The 20,734-nt window shown below is 46.1% G+C and overlaps 1 protein-coding gene and 1 long non-coding RNA gene across 3 annotated transcripts in view; one reads left to right on the forward strand and one right to left on the reverse strand.

Annotated features, from left to right (window-relative positions):
* The window catches only part of LOC132513748 (uncharacterized), an 84,527-nt gene extending 67,812 nt beyond the window's left edge, over positions 1-16,715 (forward strand). Inside the window, exons 4-8 of the long non-coding RNA XR_009538530.1 lie at positions 5,683-5,776; positions 10,742-10,797; positions 11,925-12,054; positions 13,563-13,698; positions 14,071-16,715. This is a non-coding gene — a long non-coding RNA (uncharacterized LOC132513748). The remainder of the gene's footprint in view (positions 1-5,682; positions 5,777-10,741; positions 10,798-11,924; positions 12,055-13,562; positions 13,699-14,070) is intronic.
* Positions 1-20,734, reverse strand: part of NHS (NHS actin remodeling regulator) — a 348,976-nt gene that overhangs the window by 64,635 nt on the left and 263,607 nt on the right. The window lies entirely within an intron of this gene.

The raw sequence follows: 20,734 nt of genomic DNA on the forward strand, positions 1-20,734 counted from the left end.
TTCCCTCAGCACCACAGACCAGACGCTCAGGGTCTTATATTTTGATACCCCTCAGAAACGAGGTTGAGTGGCTGTGGCCCCTCCATCTTTGTGGGGGAAACAGCTTTTGCTTTCAGTTTTGTCCTTTGCTTACAGAGCATTCATTACCTAGTACTGTGTGTCCACCAGAGGCAGGCAGACAGGCACTAATGGAGCTCTTCTAGGGAAAACTATCCCATTTTCCTTCTTTAAAAAGTCGATTCCTTTTCCTAAGTAACAGTTCAACAAAAGTTGAATCCACTCATTCATAAGCTCGGTGCGCCACTGCCAGTGCAAGGTTGTCCCACATCTTCAGGTTCACCCTGCCCCCTTTTCTTCCCTACTTAACAATTTCACCCTGGCTGAGCCATGCAAGATAGCAGGTTTAGTTCTCTTACTTAATGTTTGGTCTCATAAAAATAATACAAAGAGAAGCAAGAAGGTCTCTCCTCAGCTTATTTGGGTATATCTAGGGAACTGTCCGGTAGGCAGAATTCTTGGGGTGGCCCCCAAGATTCCTGCCTTCTCGTGTACATAACCTGTATAGTCTCCTCCCCTTGAGTGTAGGTGGAATCTGTGAATTATGGGATTTTAAGATCCCTCTTCAATTGACTTTGAGTTGATCAAAAGGGAGATAATTAGTGTGGTGTATCTGGTCTACTCAGGTGAGCCCTTAAAAAAAAAAAAAGACAAGCAGAAGCAGCGATACTCTCCTGTTGGCCTTGAAAAAGCGAACTGCCACATTGTAGAGAAGGCCAGGTGGCAAGTAATGGGGCCTCTAGGAGCTGAGGGCCTCAGTCCTACAAACCTCAAAGAACTGAATTCTGCCGACAACCCAGAGGCCCCTGAGCCTCAGATGAGAACTCAGCCCCAACCAAAACTCTGATGGCAAGCCAAGGGGACCCTGAGCAAAAGACCCAGTTAGCCCGTGCCCAGATTCCTGAGCCACAGAAATGTCAAGATCGTAAGTGGGCACTGTTTTAAGCTGCTACGTTTGTGGCAATATGTTGTATGATATTAGAAAAGGAATACACCCTCCCACTATTTCATCGGCTTCCCTGGAGCCAGTTGCTTGCCTTGCCTGGTATCTGTCCTCTCCTTCCTTTGTCACTCCTCCCAGGGAAGGGGCAGATAATGGCACAGGTTACAGTGGGAAATAGGGCTATATGTCTTGTTTTTATCCCCTACACAGGAAAACGGTCATGTGCATGTATCAGTTTTCCTGTCCAAGACTGTAGGCTCTTGCAGGGAGCTCCAGCCGTATGCTAAGCACTGCGCCAGGTGTGTTATACTCATGGTACCTTCACACCACCCAGAGATTAAAGTAGGGCTCCCATTTTACCAATGAGGAAACAGAAGCCCAGAGAAAGTGAGTAAATGTGCAAAGGCACACACCTGGCACGTAGAAGATCTGGGATTAGAAACCATCCCTGGCTTCCAAGCTGCTCTTTTTCCCCAAACCAATATTGAGATAAATTTGCCTAAACTAAGGCTGATTGGGGGAGGGGGATGTGAAGCGGCTGTCTGCCACGTGAAAAGTATCTAGTGCTTCTCAAAAAAAGAAATAAATAAAGGATTCATAACTGCTACTCTGTCATCCATAGCATTAGGTGTAACCAAGAACTGAGTGAATCTTTCACAAAGTGCCCAGGAGATATGCCATATTCCAGAAATACAAACAGATACCATAAAACCAGACTGCTGAAAGAAAATGCCATTGTAGGAAACGTCCACAGGGCAGTGAAAAGTCTTTCTAGACTGAACTTAGCTGATCCCCCTGTCGAGCTCTGAAGATAATGGGATTGTCTAGACCTTGACTCGTAGTGATGTACTGACAGCATGGATATGGTCACTGGGTTCATCTGAAATGAGCTGACTTGGAAACTGAGGAAGATTGGCGTCTGCCCCTCTCTTGGAAAGGCCAGGGTCATTTCTTTTTTTTTTTTTTCTTTTTTTTAAGTATGTATGTATGTATGTATGTATGTATTTAGGCTGTGCCGGCTCTTAGTTGCGGCATGCGGGATCTTTTAGTTGGGGCGTGCGTGCGGGATCCAGTTCCCTGACCAGGGATCGAACCCAGGCCCCCTGCATTGGGAGCGCAGATTCTTGGCCACTGGACCACCAGGGAAATCCCCAGGTTCGCTTCTACGGACGGATAGAGGCTCGGCTTTAGGAATTGTCGGGAGGGGGTAAAAATCAGGGGCGAATACAATCTTGCGCCATGCCTCTCCGGCCCCCGGTCTAGGGTTGGTACTTGTTCAGTACTGCCTTTCCTGGCCTCATGAGCTTATCACTCCCTTAAAGCTTTACTGCCCTTAAGAGGAGTGCAAAATGCTTATTCTTGGCCTCTCTTCCTAGAAGGCCCCTCTACCCCGAGTCCCCATACCTGCCGCTGGCTCTCTCCGCAAGCTACTCCTTCTTCCTTCTCCCAGGCTCTCAAGAATTTATAAGGGGAAGGTGACAGCTGAAATCAAAGTCTGAATGTTACATGTCGTGAAAATTTCAGAAAAATGTGCAAAGTGACTCAGACATGGAATTTCTACCCCTTCAGGGGAGGGGAAGGGATTTTTTAAAATGTTCTTAGAGTGTCCACAGGACTAACTACCCACATGTACCTTGCTAACCTTCCTTCCTGCCCTTCCACCCATCACACCCACCCCCATCACACCGCTTTCTTGCTGGGAACACAAACCGTCCATCCCGATGCCTTCTGACAGAAAGCAGCAAGGAACATGTTTAGCACATCACTGTATCAATGAGCATCTGAAATTGCATCACAGATATGTCGGCGGCTTGCTCTCTGGGTCCCCGCTAGGCTGCAGCCGCTCCTCAGCAGTCGCCAGCTTGGTAAGCAAAATGGAAATCTACTCAGGGTCTCTGGTGCTACTGCCTGACTTCCCAGATCCGTTAGGGAGCAAGGGAGGGGCTTTCTCCACTCTCTCCCTCCCTCCCCCGCCCCCCCCCCAACTCTGCTTGGCAGTGTGGAGGAGGGAGCAGGGTAGGGAGCACCAAGGCTCCTGCTACCTGTTGAACAACCCAGCGCCAGAGCCAGGTGCCCACAGTCTGCCCCGGCTGGGCTTCCTTTTCCGCAGAACCACAGTAATTCAGACTTGTTCCCCACTGTGGACAAAGCATCCAACATGGACCCCTCAGTATCAGAAAAACCTAGGCTTCCTGACAAGTTCCAGCACCCACAGAATAGGAGAACGTGGCTGTGTATTTATTTACGCACGAAAAGGAGCCAGAACGATTTTTCCCATATAAATATTTCTCTAACTTCTAAAACGAAATGATGCTTCACACGAGGAGTACTGTTTAATTATCACTGCTGTTGTTTCAATGTTCGACATCCTGTGGAAAGACCACCAGAAGCCTGGGTTCTACTCGCACTTCTGTGCCCTTGGGCAAGTCACTGACCGTTCCCAGGATTCAAGTTCCCCATCTTTACAAATCAGGGTTTGGCCTTCCTGCTGTCTGACAAGAGTCCTGTCTGCTCTGTTTATGCCTCTGCTTTCTACCAGTCACCGAAATTAAATGAGGTTGCATCATCCCCCCAAGAAAGACTCTGTATTCACGCTATGGCAGGATGCACTGGGGGAAAGACCCTGGCCTCTGGGATGGAACGATGGTGATTCAGCACAGCAGCAGTGGATCCAGAACGAGGGACTGAAACCTTTGGGCCTCTGTAAGTGCGGATCCTAGAGGCTTCACAGAATGGTTCGCGGGATCCAGGGAGATGACAAAGTCCTTGCCATGTCCCTGCTTACTAAATATTAGTTCCCCCTCCTGCGGGTGGGAACAGAAGAAGACGAAGAAGCCAGGATTGGGGTCCAAGTTCAAAAGACGAAAGTCTGGAGCTCTCCAACTTCCCGTTTTCTTTATTTTCCCGTCTTCATGGTGCGTCAAGTGTAAACAAAAATGAGGCTACTAGAGATCACTCTTGCTGGGGGGTGGGGGGCGTATCTTACAATCTGGAAACTGAAAAGAAAGCTGCCTACAACCAGGGAGCCTGTGACCTCCCTGACAGGTCGGATGTCCCCGGTCTCTGATACCGGTTGACTTGGGCAGCATTCAGTGTAATGACTTAAGAGATCCTAATTCTCTGAGTCACTGTCAGAGCTGCAGTACTATACGTTCTCCTTGGAAACGGTTTATAATTTTCCTGTTTATCTTTGGGTCATTCTGCTGCCATGTTCTACACCATGCACTTCCTCCAGAATGCAAGCACGTAGCCACCTGTCACAGCTCGGCTACTGTTTTCAGAAAGTTCCTTTAGGCACATAGCAGAGTCACTGGATTCTACTACTGAGGAGACCTCGGAAATTATGGCGTTCTGTGTTTTTTCAAACCACAGTGCGTGACCCTTTAGTGGATTGTGAAATCCGTTCAGCAGATCAAGACGAGCATTTTTTAAACAATGAAATAGAAGAGAGTAGAATAGAAAATACCACAGTGCACCTCATGTAGTACTGTTTCGTGACGCTCTTGGTTCTGTCACGTATGTGTGCATTTGTATGTGTGCATGCCGGGGAGTGATGTAAACATGTATTTCTTGCTCTGGGCAGCAGTCAACACACTGAAAGCTACCGTTTAGGCACCCCTCGCAGGTACTGAGGAGAGGAAATCAAGGTTCAAAGATATGACCCAAGATCACAGAGTTGATTTTTGGCAGAGGCAAAAACAAAGCTGAGGTCTCCTGGCCCCGGGTCCATGCGCACTTCCCTTGGCAACGTTCAGCCTGACCGCTGCGCCCTTCGTCTCTCTCAGTGCTTATTTGCTATCTGTCACATCTATCAGGTTGTCCTTCCGAAAACAAAACCCGAAACTCAAAACACACGCTTTTCACCTGTCATCTAAGAAACTAGCCATTTTCATTTTGGGACGCCAGAAACGCTTCAGCCCGGGGAGCAAAGAACAAGTTTCCCGGGGCTGCTGATGCTCCCGGTCAGCAGACCACACATGGACTAAACCACTGGTTTATAAGACACTGAGGCAACAGGGTAGGTATTAGATTGAACAATATTAAATTAGTGATATTCAACTGTTTTGCTCTACAAAAACCATCTCAATAGCGCGGTCTAATAATTAGATCAACCCCAAGGTTAGCTTTACCGGGGGGCCGTGATGTTCTCAGACAGTGGTAAAGCACCTGCTTTCCAGCAAACCTGGGCTGAAAATGACCAGTCCGTCGCCAAGTCATGACACCTTGGTGCCAGTTTTCAAGACTTGCATGCCTGAGCTTAAATCAGAGTGGGGGCCTGGCTCCACCCTTGCCTCATCAGCCCCACACCCCTTAAAGAGACACTGGCAGTTTTACATGTTTGTTTGCAAACAAGTTAACGTATAGAAAAGATAATACCCATCAGAAATAAGGAATTTGATCTTTCAGGAGAGCCAGATGGATCGCCAAGGAATACTTCAAAGATTCAGAAAAGGGTGAATTGTCACAAAGCTATTTTCATTATTTGCAGAGAACCAGGTGAGGCTGGTTACTGGGAGGACACGAGTATCAGCTTTTGGTATTCTTGGTTCCTTGAAAGCAGGAAGATGGGGAGGAAGGAAGGCACTCTACCCACAAAGATGAATGTAGTGTTCTAAAGTCCCTTCATTCCTGCTCAAACTGCAGATGTGCTGTTATGAACACAGGTACCTTTGACATTCCAGGGCAGAACGTGGAGCTGGAGTGGGAGAGGCAGATCAGAAAAAGCATGTGACGATCACCTTTCTATTCAGGAGACACTGCATACAGCCAGTGGAGGTAAGAGGGAAGGGTTCTTTCCGTTTCCGTCATGGTGCACAGAGACTCTCTGGTCCTCTTGGACAGATGCCCTTGGCTTGGTTAAATCGTGAAGCGGTAAGGTAATTAGCACGTGACACCCAGTTACACATGCTAATAAGTCTCTTCTCCTACGTAGAGGTTAGTCTCTTAAAATTTACTTAGAGATCGTCAGCAAGGATGGAAATTTTAAAAATACTTACAAAAGGTCCCACATACCACATCCAGTGCACTGCACTTAGAATTACTTACTTGCTAATTAGTATCTTCATAGGTAGAGAAGTGACGCCCTTTATTGGGCCAACAAAGAAGGAATAAATATATGAGCCTGCAAGCCAAAAGGAATTCTTTTCCAAGGACCTTTCCACTCCCAAAGCCAAGACGTTTATAATGGGCTGGGTGCTCTCAACAGAAGACACACATAGTTAACACATGATATATTGAATCTGGAGTCAGAAAAGACGTGTTGTCTTTTGGCTCAGCCTGAGTCTAGCCGAGTCTGCGGCAATACTGAAGGAGGCCCACTCTTCACGGACAATGGCCCTTTCTCGATCTGCCCGGGGAGGACAGGCTCAGAGAATGGTTCCCCAGGACGGGCATTGAGGCAAAGGTTCAGGAGGTGATACTAAGAAGCTACCAGTAGGGGGAGGAGGGAAGTGAGAAAGGGAAGGGAAGGAAGCCAATAGAGGGTGTACGTATGAGCATGTTATCATGGTGGGTAACTGGGGCTGGATCCCCTTGGGGGACCCCTTAGAGGCGAGGGAGTTGGGATATTGATCTACCACTTCCTATCAATCATTGGTTGAAGGCTGCCTAGGCGCCAGAACAGTATTTCCCTGGTACTTCTAGAAAAGCAGGCTCCTTAGTCAGAGAAGGGATGCAGGTCGTGGGAGCTGTAAGTCAGGCTGCTGTGCACTAAACTAATAGGGGTGAGGGAATATGGACAGAGCACTAATAGTCTTGGGGGTTTTAGGAATGTGACCCTTAGAGAACAAGCATTTGCATTTCAGACTTGGGGTGTCTTGATTGCTCACCTGGCTAATTTTTAAAGTTCTCCAATGCCAAAGTAGCTTAAAATGGATTTGTTGTCAAAAATCCCCCAAGAGTGGCCGTGAAAAACCCCTGGTCAGGCAACTCTGGATCCTGGTTGGAACATTAGCTGGGAGGGCCATGGCCTGGAGGCCTGGCTGAGGGGAGGCTGCCTTCTGTAGAGGCATGGACTAGGGGCCCTGGCTATGCCCCGGGTCCTGCCTCCTGTGTGGCATTGAGCACGTCACTGGACCTCCTACAGTCTCTTTCCAGCTCTGGAGTTTTAGGCATGATATGGTAGCCCAGGTTCCTCTTGCATATTTGCTGCCCCAGACCTGGAATCAGCCCTTTCCCCAAGAAGTCCTGGCTCTTCTCGGAGGGAACAGGCTTTAGAGACCACATTCTGCACGCCAGGGGTATTCATCGTTGCTGGGTTGTCATTGACTCTAAGCTTCTTCAATAGACAAGACAAGAAAATAGGTGAATTTTAGAAGGTGAAGATAAATCATGTGTTGAAACCGCTATTTCCAATTCAAATCTAAGATTACGGGTTTCAATTTAACTTTCTTGATTTTATAATTGATCTCTTTTCTCTTAGGCTGAAAATCTTGATTCTTAACGACAGTGGCATAATTTCTTACTTGAGTAGTCTCAAAATGACTGCAATAAGACAACTGAATTCAGTTTTAGATACCTTTTTGTTTTGCTTTTTGTCTTTGGGATATTTTCTACTAGAGATGGACAGTAAGAAGTACTCGGTTTAAAAGTCACACGAAATGATTGAAGGTGTTGAATCCAATAATGGTTAAGGTTCTGTATATTCCTTTGGGTGCATGAAATGAGAGAAACGAGAGGCTCCCGACTGCCCCATTCAGGTGGATGTAGTTCGTAAATTACTAAAAAAAAAAAAATCCGTCTACAGCTTCTGCATTTTTAATTTACAGCTTACTTGAGAAAAACATACAAGCCTTCTTGCCCTTCACGCTCATCTGCCCCGTGTGTTGCCATATTTAGAGAACTAGGAGTTCCTTCCCTTCCCTCCTTGCCTCTGGGATGCTCTGCCACTGGCCCTCGGAGGGGCTGGACTGGCTTTGTTGAGTACCAGCACAGAGAAGCCCACGTAGTGATGAGGAGAGCCTTTGATCTCCAGAAGACTTGAAAACTCAAGCCTGGAGGTCTTGACGTTTAGCCCAGAGATCAAACACATATGTTGGTAACTGCAGGGAAAAGGGAAATGAACTAGCCATTTTTGAATCCAGAGCCTCTGATGGAAACTCCATAAGCAATGGCAGAATCTACGGAAGGCCGTGGGCCCATCAGAAGCTGAGTAGCCTGTCTAGGGAATCTCTCTAAGGATGTGGGTGAGTGGACCACACACAGGGATCAGACTACTTCACCTATGAATGTCTGTAAATGAGCCCAAATACCAAGACACTAGGCTGTACCATAGGAAATGGACATTTTTGTAGGTCAAAATGGTTAGAAATATTGTTGATTTCGTACGGTTCAACTGTATAGCTCTTAAATAAGCAAATGAGAATCCAAGAACTCAGCAATCTTTCCAAAAGAGATAAATGACCCCCTCCTTCTCCCTCCCAGGTTTAAGGCATTTGTCATGTTTCTCTTCTCAGGTTGATTTGCTAAGGAGGCAGGTAGAGTGAGAGGAAAAGAGAGAAAACAGTTATAGCAGGCAGCTGGTTCTAGAGGGTCGCATTAGAGGGCAAGGGACTTGGGCCCCAGCACTGGCTGGCACAGTTCAGAGGCTCCCCAGTAGATCTTGACCCAGTCCCGCCGAGCGTACCGGAGTCCCTGTCTAATCGCATTGGGGCCTGGGAAATGGAATGTGTAACCTCTTATTAAGTTCAAGGTACATACTGTGCAGATGTACTTTAAAGAGAAGGAGATGCCATCAGTGCCCTCAGGAATTTCTAACCTGGTAGCCACATTAGACAGGTTAGATGATGAGCCCAGTGGGACCAAGTGTGCCCCCTGCGAACGGTACAGAGTGCCATACAGGTCCAAGAGAAACGCTCTCTGGTTCGGGAAGGGGTAGGAAGAGGTAGTCTTGAAGTGGAGTCAGAGTTGATGGATAGAATTAGCAGGGAGGTTGGAAAACGCTGGAAGAGAACCGTATGAAATTTCCATTTTGGGGTAAGAAACGTCTGAATATTGGCGATTTCCTATGAGGCAACCCAGTATGAAGGTTGGAAAGAGTGTCAGTGCAGGTCCCAGGAGGAGTTTACTGCCGCCGGACCAGGGATTGTGTGAAGCAAGGGGGGCAGGTTAGGGGCTGCCAAGAAGGAAGACAACACTACTTAGTGAGCATGAGGTGCATGGACCAGACACCGAGATAGGCTCTGGGTAATATCATTTGGTTCCCACAGTAAAGCCAGGAAACACATTTGATTATCTCTAATTTGCTGAATAGGCATAGAGAGGTTAAGAACTTGCCCAAGGCCCCAAAGATTATAAATGGGAGAGCCAGAACTCAAAGTGAGTACAGCTGAGTCCGAAGCCCCATACCCCTTTCTGCCTTGCTAGCCGGCTTTCTAACCCACACCACTGCCCCACACAGGAGCAGATATCTGTGCGGGAAGGCCACGGTCATCCTGGAAAGGAAGACTGAAGTCATTCAGTGGAGAGCCCTGCTGGCCGGGTTGAGGAACCTGCTATATAACGGGGAGTGTCGTAGGTGCCCCAAAGCAGAGCTCAAGACAAGCTGTTTGTTTAAGGATAGAGATGGGCTTCCTTGTTTATTTTTTGCATCTGCCACCTAAGCAACGGGTCCAGAATATGGACCTGTATGTTGCAGGAGCTCAAGTATTTTGGCTGCATGGATGTGATTCAGCTCCATAAATGGTTCAAGCTATACATCTTTGTGGCCCTTTCTCTCTCCTTTAATCTACCTTCTTTCTTTTCCTGATCTCTTTCCTCCCAGATCAATTCTACTCAGTGCCCAGCTCAAGTTGTACCTTCTCCATGAATCTATTCAAGATTCATGGACCCCAGGGCCCAATAGGTTCATTCATTTATTGAGCAGTGAGTGATTAAGGACTTGCCATGTGCCAGGCACTGTGCCAGGCACTGCCAGTGGTGGACATGACAGACACAGTCCTTGCCCTCCTGGAGGTCACATCCAGGAAGGAGGAAGGCTAGGAAGTAAAAAACTGACTGATAAGGAAGGATGTAATCAGGTAATAATAGGCACTCTGATGAAATAAAGCAGGGGGGTGAGAGAGAGAGAGCAAGGCTACTGGGAGGCATGGCATGGAGTAAATGACAGTAGATGACCAGGAAGGCCTGAGATTCTCAACTAGGCATCAGAGATACCAAAGTAAGGGAGAGAGAGAGGGGTGCCTGTCCATATGGCGCTGACCTCTAGAGGAATGAGCTCTTCCTCTAGCTGAGTGTGGCAGTCTGGCCTAGCTAGTTACCAGTCATTTCCTCTTTTCCGGCACACAGCTGGACTACATTTCCCAGCCTCCCTTACAGTTGGGTGTAGCCATGTGTTGAGGTCTAGCAGTGGCACGTGAGCAGAAGTGATCTGCACCACTTCCAGCATAGCTCATAAAAATCTCCCACATGTTTTCCTTCATGTTCTTGAGAGCTTAGAAGCCATATACTGAAGATGGTAGTTTCACAAGATAAAAAAGAGCCTGAACTCCGGCTAGGAGAGCAGCTACCCACCAGTGACGAAAAACCCATTTTGGACATTATGCAAGTGAAGAATAAACCTGAATTTTATTAAGCCAGTGAAATACTGGGGGTTATTTGTTCTGACAGCTCACATTACACTAATTCACTGAAGTCACTGTGTCATTGCCGTGGCTATTCATTTGACCCATTCTCGGCCTAGGACATGGTCTTATCATATTACTGTTTACCTCTGTACTCTTAGTTCACTTTTTCTTTCTGTAGGTCGCACCCCTTCAACTCAGATGGCAACAGTGCAGTCAGAGGCCTGCCCTTCCAAGGTGAGTGCTTTGATATCTTATCTGCTCATTAAAGCGGGATTCCGCTTTCACTGCTGCTGCATCATGTCAATGGATGCTTTTATGGCCCTTTGAGTCATTTGTACTTTTAGGTAAGGGAATGATCGACGCTTTCTCTTTTAGTGAGCTTAGAAGACATGTGTTCTAGACTACCACAAATACAATCCTTCCCCAAATTATGATCATTTCCGAATTGGTGGGGCCTGGGTCAGTATGACAGTACTGCTTATACAGTTGTAGCTGCTTATTTCCCTGTCAGACTGTTGGCTTTTTCAGGACAAAGAGTAGAGTACTTCTTGTCTATATCTCAGCACGAGGCACAGTCAGGCACATAGTAGGTGCTCAGTAAATGCTTGCTGAAGGAACGAATAGGGTTATTTAATGTTGTTAAACACACTGATGTGCTATGGACATAATCTGCACAAGTTTTTGTTCTTCAGGAAGCATCTTTCAGGCCCCCCCCCCCCCCCCCCCCCCCCCCCCCGCCGTCAATTTACAGTCAGCATTAACAAAAGCTTTTCCTTGAAAACCAAATGCATAGAAGTCAGGCTGAATTCCGAGTCGCTCCGGGGCGTCCACAGAAATGAGGATTGTGCGGGAGGGCACACTAAGTACGACTCTGCTTTCCTGCTGCTTTGCTAAGTGCTGGCTTTTCCCCACCTTTGTTCTTTCTTCCCAAACTCTACCTCCGAATTATCTCTGGGAGTCTCCAGGCAGAGTCATTCTTTATCCTGACACACGCCTCCCTAAGTCACCTACCCAGTGAAAGCTGCAAGCACCCACTTAGCCAAAATACTGGGCTCGATTTCTCTCCAAGGCCAGTACCCAGGCAATGCACGCGCAGCTGGGTACTGGCCTTGGAGAGAAAGGCAGTGCCTTCTCAGCGCCCTCAGAGCAAGTCGCCCAGCCCCACACAGGCTCTCGCCTTCACACTGCCCTCCTGCTCCAGATAGCAACTTGTCTTTGAGTGTCACAAAGCAGAGCTTCACTGGTCAGAGACACCAAGGCCGGACTGATACGGCAAAAGAGCCAGATCAGGAAAAGAACAGGCTATCCTGTATAACCTTGAAGAGTAAAGAAGTTCTTTTATCGTTGTTTTTCTTTTACAGCCTCAGACCCATGCAGCAGTACGAATTGAGGTTAAAACACAGATGCCACTAACCTGCACACCAAATGGCATGAGTCAGTGACACCAGCTCCGAGACCTGTTTTGAGCCCAAGCAACCGTCCAAGCCACACGTAGGTCACCTTGCTTTGATCTAACAACAGGTCAACCTCAGAAAGAGGCATTTCTGACAGAATTTCACCCACTGAAGAAACAGCTGGCTAGTCCGTTTCTCTCCCCAGTAATAAATGAGAAGCATTTATTACTTCTTTACACTTACCCAACCCATAGACCACCTTCTAAACTGGCTGTTTCCCGAAAGCTGCCAGCGAATTCAATCAAAGGTATAGATTCAGTCCTGTGTAGACATGGGACAGACCCCTTTTAGTGGGCTGTCATGGGGCCCCCTTCTGTCATTTCTGCAGGGAATTAGGTATTAGGGCAAGGATGTTTACATGAAGAGGTGAAGAGAGTGGAGAGAAGGCAGGTAGTGCTTAAACAAAACGTGGCGATCTCCTTTTAGTTAAGAATGAGGTTCAGCCAGTGTTCTCTTTTCTTAAAACAAATTTTCTTTAAAGGCTGTCAAAGCAATAGCTTCGGTGAGCACATTTATTTACCTTCTATCCACGCGTAAAGGTTTGTTCTTTCCAGAACAATAGCCACCTGGGACAAGTGACACGCAGAGGTGTCCGGATTCCCATCTCTCTCACCACTGTGTCAGCTTACCAGTGTGCCCGCCCAGGTCTTCTTCAGATATTGGCTACTGGCTAAAGCCCATTCCAGAAATACCAGTGTCCTGTGTGGTAGCGTTTTCTGCAAACCCACAGAAGGCAGGATCTACTGGGACTTTCCAGGCAAACTGCCTTTTCAGGGGTAGCAGACTCCAGAAGTTCCCTCCTCCTGGGGTGCACTGAAGCCAGTGGCCCGGAGCAGGCCGTTCGGGGTCTGAACTGTAGGGCTGTCAGGGCCTTTCTAGTAACAAGTATGGACTTGAGCTTTTGTATTTATTTGGATAGACCCCAAAAGGCTCATCTCAACAATTAAGAAAATCCTAGTTGAATATTTACTTGTTAGCTAGGACTCCCAGACCGTTAGGCCGTCCCTTCGCCTCCTGCTTCCCTGGACCGCACGTCTCCGTCACGCTCTTACTCCACTTCCTTTCTCTGTCCCCTTCACACTCCTTTCCCTTTTGTCCTGGGCGAGGGCCTGGGTCTCTAACAGACCAAGACTAGCCTGCCCTTTTTGGATATGTTACATTTTTCAGCCCGTAAAGAAAGTCCTGGTGGTGGTGTTTTGTTGTTGTTGTTTTTCTTCCATTTGGTGTACAGGGCCAAAGTAATAGCTATTATGGCCATGACAAGAATGAAATCATTGAGTACTGAGAAAAATCAAACCAAGAAAGGAATGACTTGTCATTCTCTGATCTTCTCTCTGATCTTCACTCTTTATCCATTAACACACACACACACACACACACACACACACACACACACACACACACACACACACACACACACACACACACACACACACACACACACACACACACACACCAACGATGCTCACGCAACAGGTATTAGTCAGGCACCTGCATGGCCCGCCATTGAGTAATGTTCACCCTTGTTCCTACAACTTATTTCAGGCCTGCTTCTCCCGCTTTCATGTGCGGACGATAATCGTGATGTCGACAACAACTTGCCATCATCTTTCTCTGAACATTCATTCAACAAATAATTACTGTGCATCCACTGAGTGCTATCCCTCCCCGAGGCACTGAGGTATGAAGTCTCTGTCCTCCTGGAGCTTGCTGTCCAGTAGGAGACAGAGGGGACAGATAAACACATAGATACGATATCAGGTGGTATACGTTCTGTGAGGAAGCAAAGAAGGGGGGTAAAGGACTAAAGACTGGTGTAGCAGACGAGCCCGGTGCCTTGCCAGCATCCCCGCGGCATTCACCCGGGCACGCGGAGGCTGCTTCCCGTGAGCCCCTGAGGCCCTCTGCCTGGGGGCAGTTATTTTTCTGGCCGTGGGAGAACGCTTGGCCCCCAAGCGGGGTAAGCAAGAACTATTAGAGAACATCTTTCTCACTTTCCTCATCTCATAGTTACGATATCTCCTTTAATCCTTTCTTTCACTATTTCCTCCAGTTGGTTCACTTCTCACTTCTCTGATGGCTCTTTTTCTGAGAGTTCTGCCATTTAAATAAAATGCGTCTACCACTGATTGGGGCAGGGAAGCTGGACCGCCCACAGCCCTGCTTAGGGAGGCAGCCTCCAGGAGAAAAGCAGCAGGCTCCCTGCAGTGGCGCCCCCCTCCCCCGAATCCTTTTAGAAGATGGGAGACAGATCATCTTCTCCTGCTCCATCGCCATCATCATTGTCAAGGACACCTTCTCCTGAGAAGCCATTATCTGCTGAACTTCGGGCCATTTGTTTGACCGTCATCATCTCTGACCCTCACACCAACTCTGAAAACCACACAGTAACTACAGCCCAGCCCAGGGAGGCAACCTTCCCTCCTACAGCAGCCGAGGCGCTCCCCTCATACCTCTGGCTACACAGGACACACCTCAGCAGCGATTCCCGTGGCCACGGTGCCCTCACCATGCATTCTGGGCCCTGCCAAGGCAGTTACTTTGATCCTGAATAGGAGACTCCAGATCACACGGGATGTGCAGTTCCTTTTAGGCAGCTGGCATGAGCTTAGCACAGATGCCTCCCGGAGCAGGACTGCTTTGCTGCCTCCTGGGAGGTGCATCATCAAAACCTCCTGCCCTGACCCACACCGTGACTCTCTCCATTCGTGCTTCTGGCTGGAGCTACCAGGTAACCGACGTGGGAGTCTATGACTGCTTCATTTGGCTCAGAGTTCCTTCTGGAGGAGCTGGCGTCTCAAAGTTGGTTAGCAGTAAGCGAGCCCTGAGGCGCTAGCTATTAAGGCCTGAAAGGTGGGCACAACTGGGCTGCGGTCTGTGTGGGTGGTCCCCAGGAAGTCCCCTGGCTTCTCTAGGATTTCGGTTTCTCTCAGGCTGGAAGCAATCACATAGTTTTTAGGGCTCCGTTTCACCCCTTTCTTGTCCTGTCCTTAGTGCTTACCAAATGTCTATGTGTACATCTACATTTTCAGCTTCCTATGTAGTCAGACTGAGGCCAAATGACAGAGTGTCAGCTACTAGCCAGTGGGACACAGGCAGCATTAATGTACACCACTTCAAGGCTTGGTCCTTATAAAACCTCCCAGGAGCCTTGCTTCTCTCTTTTCCTCCACTGCTTGGGAACTACACATTCTAGGCTTACATCAGACTTTGTGTGAGGAAGAAATAGAACTATTATTGTATTAAAGCACTGAGCTTTGTTGGTCTATCTGTTAGCATAGCATAGCGTAGCCTATCCTGACTAATACATTTTCTTTTATTCTGCCTATTCACTCATTCATCCACTCATTCAGATGTCATTCGTTCACTTGATATTAATTAAGTGCCTACTACAGGGCTGGACACTAGTACTTTCGCATGAATATACCTTGGGTTCTTCCCCTGGAGAAGAGGTGGATATCTAGGTGAGGAGATGGAGATGGGAGCAGAGACAATGATAATACAGTGTGATAAGTGTGTACAGGGTGCATAACATTGTGCTATGTGCAGAGAAATAAACATTCAGAGGCCTTTACCTTTAGAAAACTTCAACTATACTCTTTCTAGTTTCTTTCTTTATCCTTTTTTCTAGACAGTGCTCACCCCTGCATACGTGCCAGTTCTAAAAAAAAACAAAACCAAAAACTGCATTTACCACCACTCTCTCCTTCCTACCAGCCCACCATTCCAAATCCATCTTCCTGAAGTACCATTTCTATAGGTCATGCCCCCGTCTGAAAATCATTCAGGGGGGTCTTTCTTTCATTGCCCACGTAAGGTCCAAACTCCTTAATTTGGCATTGATCCAGTTCTGAGCTATCCTTCTAACATTATTTTCCTCTTCTCCTTCAACCAGATTGGCATAATCCACGTCCAACAACCCACACCATTGGTGATCCCACTCCCATGTCTTGTCTCACACCACTGTTTGCTCAGAATTCCCCTCCTTGTCTGCCTAAGTCCCTTTCTCTCTTCAGAGTCCCACCTCAAGTGGTATCTTTGGTCTTTCTGTCTACCCCAGTCTATAGTATTAATATATTCAGCAACTTAGATGAAACGGACAATTCCTTGGAAAAAAACTAGCAAGGGACAGAGAAAAGAGAAATAGTCCTATGTGTCTTAAAGAAATTGAATTCTAAATCAAAACCTTGCCCACAGAGGAAATTCCAGGCCCAGATGGCTTCACCAGTGAATTCCATAAAACATTTTAGGAAGAAATAATCCGATTTACAAAACTTCTTTCAGAAAATAGAGGAGAACATTTCCCAATACATTGTATGAAGCTTGTATAACCTTGATACCAAAACCTGATGAAAGACACTTCTAAAACATCTATAGCTAACATCATATTTAATGGTTAAACATTGGCTGCTTTCTCTAAGATAGGGAAGAAATCAAAACATCTACTTTCACCAGTATAGTAAGACACAAAGATACGAAAGGAAGTAGCAAATACTGTCATTTTCAGCAAAATGATTGTGTAGGTTTAAAACCCTATGAAATCTACAAAAACTGCTAGAACTAAAGAGTAAAATTAGAAAAGTCACTGGTCAATATATTGAAAAAATCAATTGTATTTCTCTCTCTCTCTATATATATACTAGTAATCAAAACTTGGAGAAGTAAATAAAAAGGAATACCATTTATAATATTATCAAATATGTAAGTCTAACGGAAGATTGTGTGTCCTCTACCCTAAAAACTGCAAAACATTCCTAAGAGAAATTATAGAAGGCCTAGGTGATCAAAAGCTATACTATATTCAGGGATTAGAAGACACAACATTGTTAAAGATGTCTATTCTTCCCAGATGCATCTATTGATTCAAATCAATGGCCAATCAAAATCCCAGCATTTTTAGAAGAAACTGACAGGCTGATTCTGAGATGTATGTGAAAATGCATAGGTTCTAGAATAGCTAAAATAATCTTGAAAGAGAAGAACAAATTGGGAGGATTTATGCTACCCGATTTCAAGACTTAGTATAAATCTACAGAGGTCAAGACAGGGTGGTTTTGGCAAGAGAGCAGACATACAGATCAGTGGGGCAGAACAGAGGGTCCGGAAATAGAACCACACACATACAGCTGATTGATTTTTCGAAAAAGGCGTTAAATCAATTCAATGGGGGAAAAGAAAGGTTTTTGGTTTTTTGTTTGTTTGTTTTACAGATGGTTCTGGAACAAATGAATATACGGATGGGAAAAAATTAATTTTGACCCCTACTTCACTCCATACACAAGTAATTACATAAAGATCACAGACCTAAACACAAAAGCTAGAAGTATAAAATCTCTGGAACAAAATACATGACAAAATCTTCATGAACTTAAGGGAAGCAGATTTCTCTGACAGGGTTCAAAGGGACTAGCCACACAAGAGAATACTGATGAACTGGACTTCGTCAAAATTTTAAAAATGTCTGCTCAGCAAAAGAATGCCATTTAGAAGTAAATTGGCAAGGCACAGGCTGGGAATAAATATTTGCAATCCATATATCTGACACAGAACTTTCATTCAGAGTATAGAAAGAGCTACTACAAATCAATAATAAAAAAACAAAGGACCCAATTAAAAATGAGGAGAAGGCATACTGACATTTCAGAAGAGAAGGTAGATATATGAATGTCTAGTAAGCTCATGAAAAGACATTCAACATTATTTGTCAGCAGAGAAATTCAAATTAAAACCACAATGAGATACCATGTCATATCCACTGTAATGACTACTGACGTACCCAGTGTTAGCGGGGATACAGAGCAACTAGAGCTCTGGTACATTGCTGGTGGGAGTGTAAAATGGTACAACCATTTTGGAAGAAGCTCTGCCAGTTTCTTATAAAACTAAACATACACTTAGCCTGTGACTAAGCATTTTCCCTCCTAGATATTTACCCAAGAGAAATGAAAATGTAAATCTACAAAAAAAAAGGACTTGTACAAAAGTATTCCTGGCAGCTTTTATTCATAATGGCCCCAAACTGGATACAGCTCAACTAAAGAGGTAAACTGTGCTGTATTCTTACAACGGATTACTGCTCAGCAGTAAAAAGGAATGAACTACTGATACATAAAACAATACGAGTAAATTTCAAAAAGTATTATGCTGAATGAGAGAGGCCAGATATTTTTTAAAAATCATACTGTATGATTCAATTTACATGTAGTGCTTGAACGGGCAAGTCTAATCTATGTGACAGAAATCATAATAATGGTTGACAAAGGGGGTGGAAGATTGGAAAGGGGTACTAAAATTTGGGGGGTGATGGAACTGTACTATATATTATTTTGGGAGGTGGTTGCACAGACGTATATATCACAGCTCATTGAACTCAACACTTAAAATGTGTACACAACTTAATTGTATGTTAAACTATATCTCAATTTTAAAATTACTCCTTCCACCACCCCCAGAAAACCCTGTTAGGTGCTACTGTAATGTACTGTTACGATTTTCATATGCAGTTATCCATTTTAAACTTCCCTAGATCCCTCGGCAGGACCCGCACGATACTTGGGGACTCCATATTTGTCGAATCAATGAATGAGTAATAATCAGACAGTGTAAAAGAGAAATAAAAGGTAAAGGAAAACTAGAATACGACACCATACATAATTCCACTGTTTCCATTTTTCCGGGAGTCAACACCATTGCAAACGCAAGTCCCTATCTCCCAACACATAACAATAACCCAATGTCTAAGACATCTTGCTTTTATTTACAATAAAAGAGGCAAGGAAATAAGAGAAAGCTTTTGTCTCCTACCTCCTTTTGAGGTGACACCACATAATTATTACTCTGTTTCTTAACTCTAGTGCGAGAGACCAAAAGACATCGGATGAATCACCTTTTCATTCATAAAACCCTGCTTATATCTTTCATCGCTTTTATCCTCCTAGAATAATAGCAGAGAAACAGCACTTGACGGGCCTACATTATCAGACTCTATTGGAAAGGTCTAGATAAGAGTGCTGAACCGCCTATTAGTATTCTGCATGCAAACCCTTCTCCGTAACCCAGAGTCATCCGTATCCTGGCAACCCTCAGAATTTCATTCTCATTGAATTGCTAGATCTTTATCAAAATATAATTAGAGCCTTAATTCGAAAGATAAATTTTGATTGCCAGTGCCATGCCGAAAGGAAGGAATAATCAGGTGGGAGAGCGCTCAGGCACAATTGTTAACCATATAATCAATGTCATGGATCACCCATCCCCTAAAAAACATAACTTTGGGGGAAGTTGTGAGGGGTAGAGTAAGGAGGGGAAGAAATCACTGAGGCACCAGACTTACATTATGTTTGTTCATTTTCTCATATTGTTGCTTAAGTACTTGTCATCTCTTCCCAACTGGAAGAGTTTGGGGAAGGCCCATGCTGTGTGTCCTGCTTCTGTGTGTGCTCACAGTGGCCCAGTCCGTAGCAGGAAGTAACGTGGTCTACAAGCCTCCTATCTTGGGTCAGGTCTCCTGGAAGCAGACTTTGAGATAGACATCGGTGTGTGGGAAGCTTACTAGCAAATGCTCTTCAGGTCAAGACCTATGGAGGGAATTAAGCAGGACTGGGCAGAGAGAGAAGTTGGGCTGTGATACCGTCACAACAGAGGATCAGCCAGCCCCATTGGGGGAGCTCTGGAGCCGGGATAGCTCTGCAGAATTGTCCTGAATTGCAGCGTGACCAGTCATTGGATGTGCGCTGACCTGGGAAGGGCTGTGACCTTGGGCCAGGTGGCTCTCTTCAAGGACAATTCCCAAAGAGGGACTTGGCTGTGAGGCGTCAGCCACCAGTGCCCAGCTCTGACGAATGAGTGCTTGGGGAGCAAGCGCTTGAGTCCTGATGAGGAAGGGCGATACAGGTGGTGCATCCAAGTAGCCACTGCACCTCCACTGGCTACAGTGACTCAAGGGCCTGGGGAAGATGATCCGAAATGGAACCTGACAGATCGAACCCACTAGCCCACCTGTAGAGGAGAGCAGCTCTCCACCCTGTTGCGCATGCTAAGTCACCTCAGAATGTGTGACTTGCTGGGAAAGGGGAGGTCTTGTCCCCTGATCCAACTGGCATGCTCCCGACTTGAGGGTGGGTACTGATACTTTAAAAAAAAATCAATAGCTCCGAGACACAGTCTGCAAGGGGCCAGAGAACAGAAGTCACACAGTTCAGTGCCCTTTGCTTTTGGGCAGTCACATCTGCAGCCTCACTGCTCCATGGTCGTAAGTGGTTCATTAGTTTGGGGATGGAGAAAGCACCAGGCATATATAACTGTCTTTCTCCATTGGAGTAAAAGTAATAGATGTATTTAACCTACATTTCCATGTACAGTCAGCTTCTCCTGAGACCTCTGGGAATGCTCAAATCTGTAAATACAGAAGCTTCAGAGTTCGCCACTGTGCTAGGTCGTCTGTTTCCACCCCTCCTGGTATTCACGCCCTTGGTTAATTCCCTGCCCTGGAGTCTGGGCTGGTCCTGTGACTTGTGTCATCCTGTTGGTAGCACAAGTCACAGGCCCAGCCTTGAGAAGGCCTGGAAGCTTCTGCCTTTGCGCTCTTGGGGACCCTAAGCCACTAGGTAAGAAGTCCAGCTTCTGGACTTCTGGCAAGGCCACTTGGACAGGCCCTGAGACTACTACACAGAAAGAGACAGAAGCACAGCCAACCCAGCATCCCAGCGGAGCCTAGC

The sequence above is a fragment of the Lagenorhynchus albirostris genome, chromosome X (genome assembly GCF_949774975.1).
Source record: "Lagenorhynchus albirostris chromosome X, mLagAlb1.1, whole genome shotgun sequence".
Lineage (NCBI taxonomy): Eukaryota > Metazoa > Chordata > Mammalia > Artiodactyla > Delphinidae > Lagenorhynchus > Lagenorhynchus albirostris.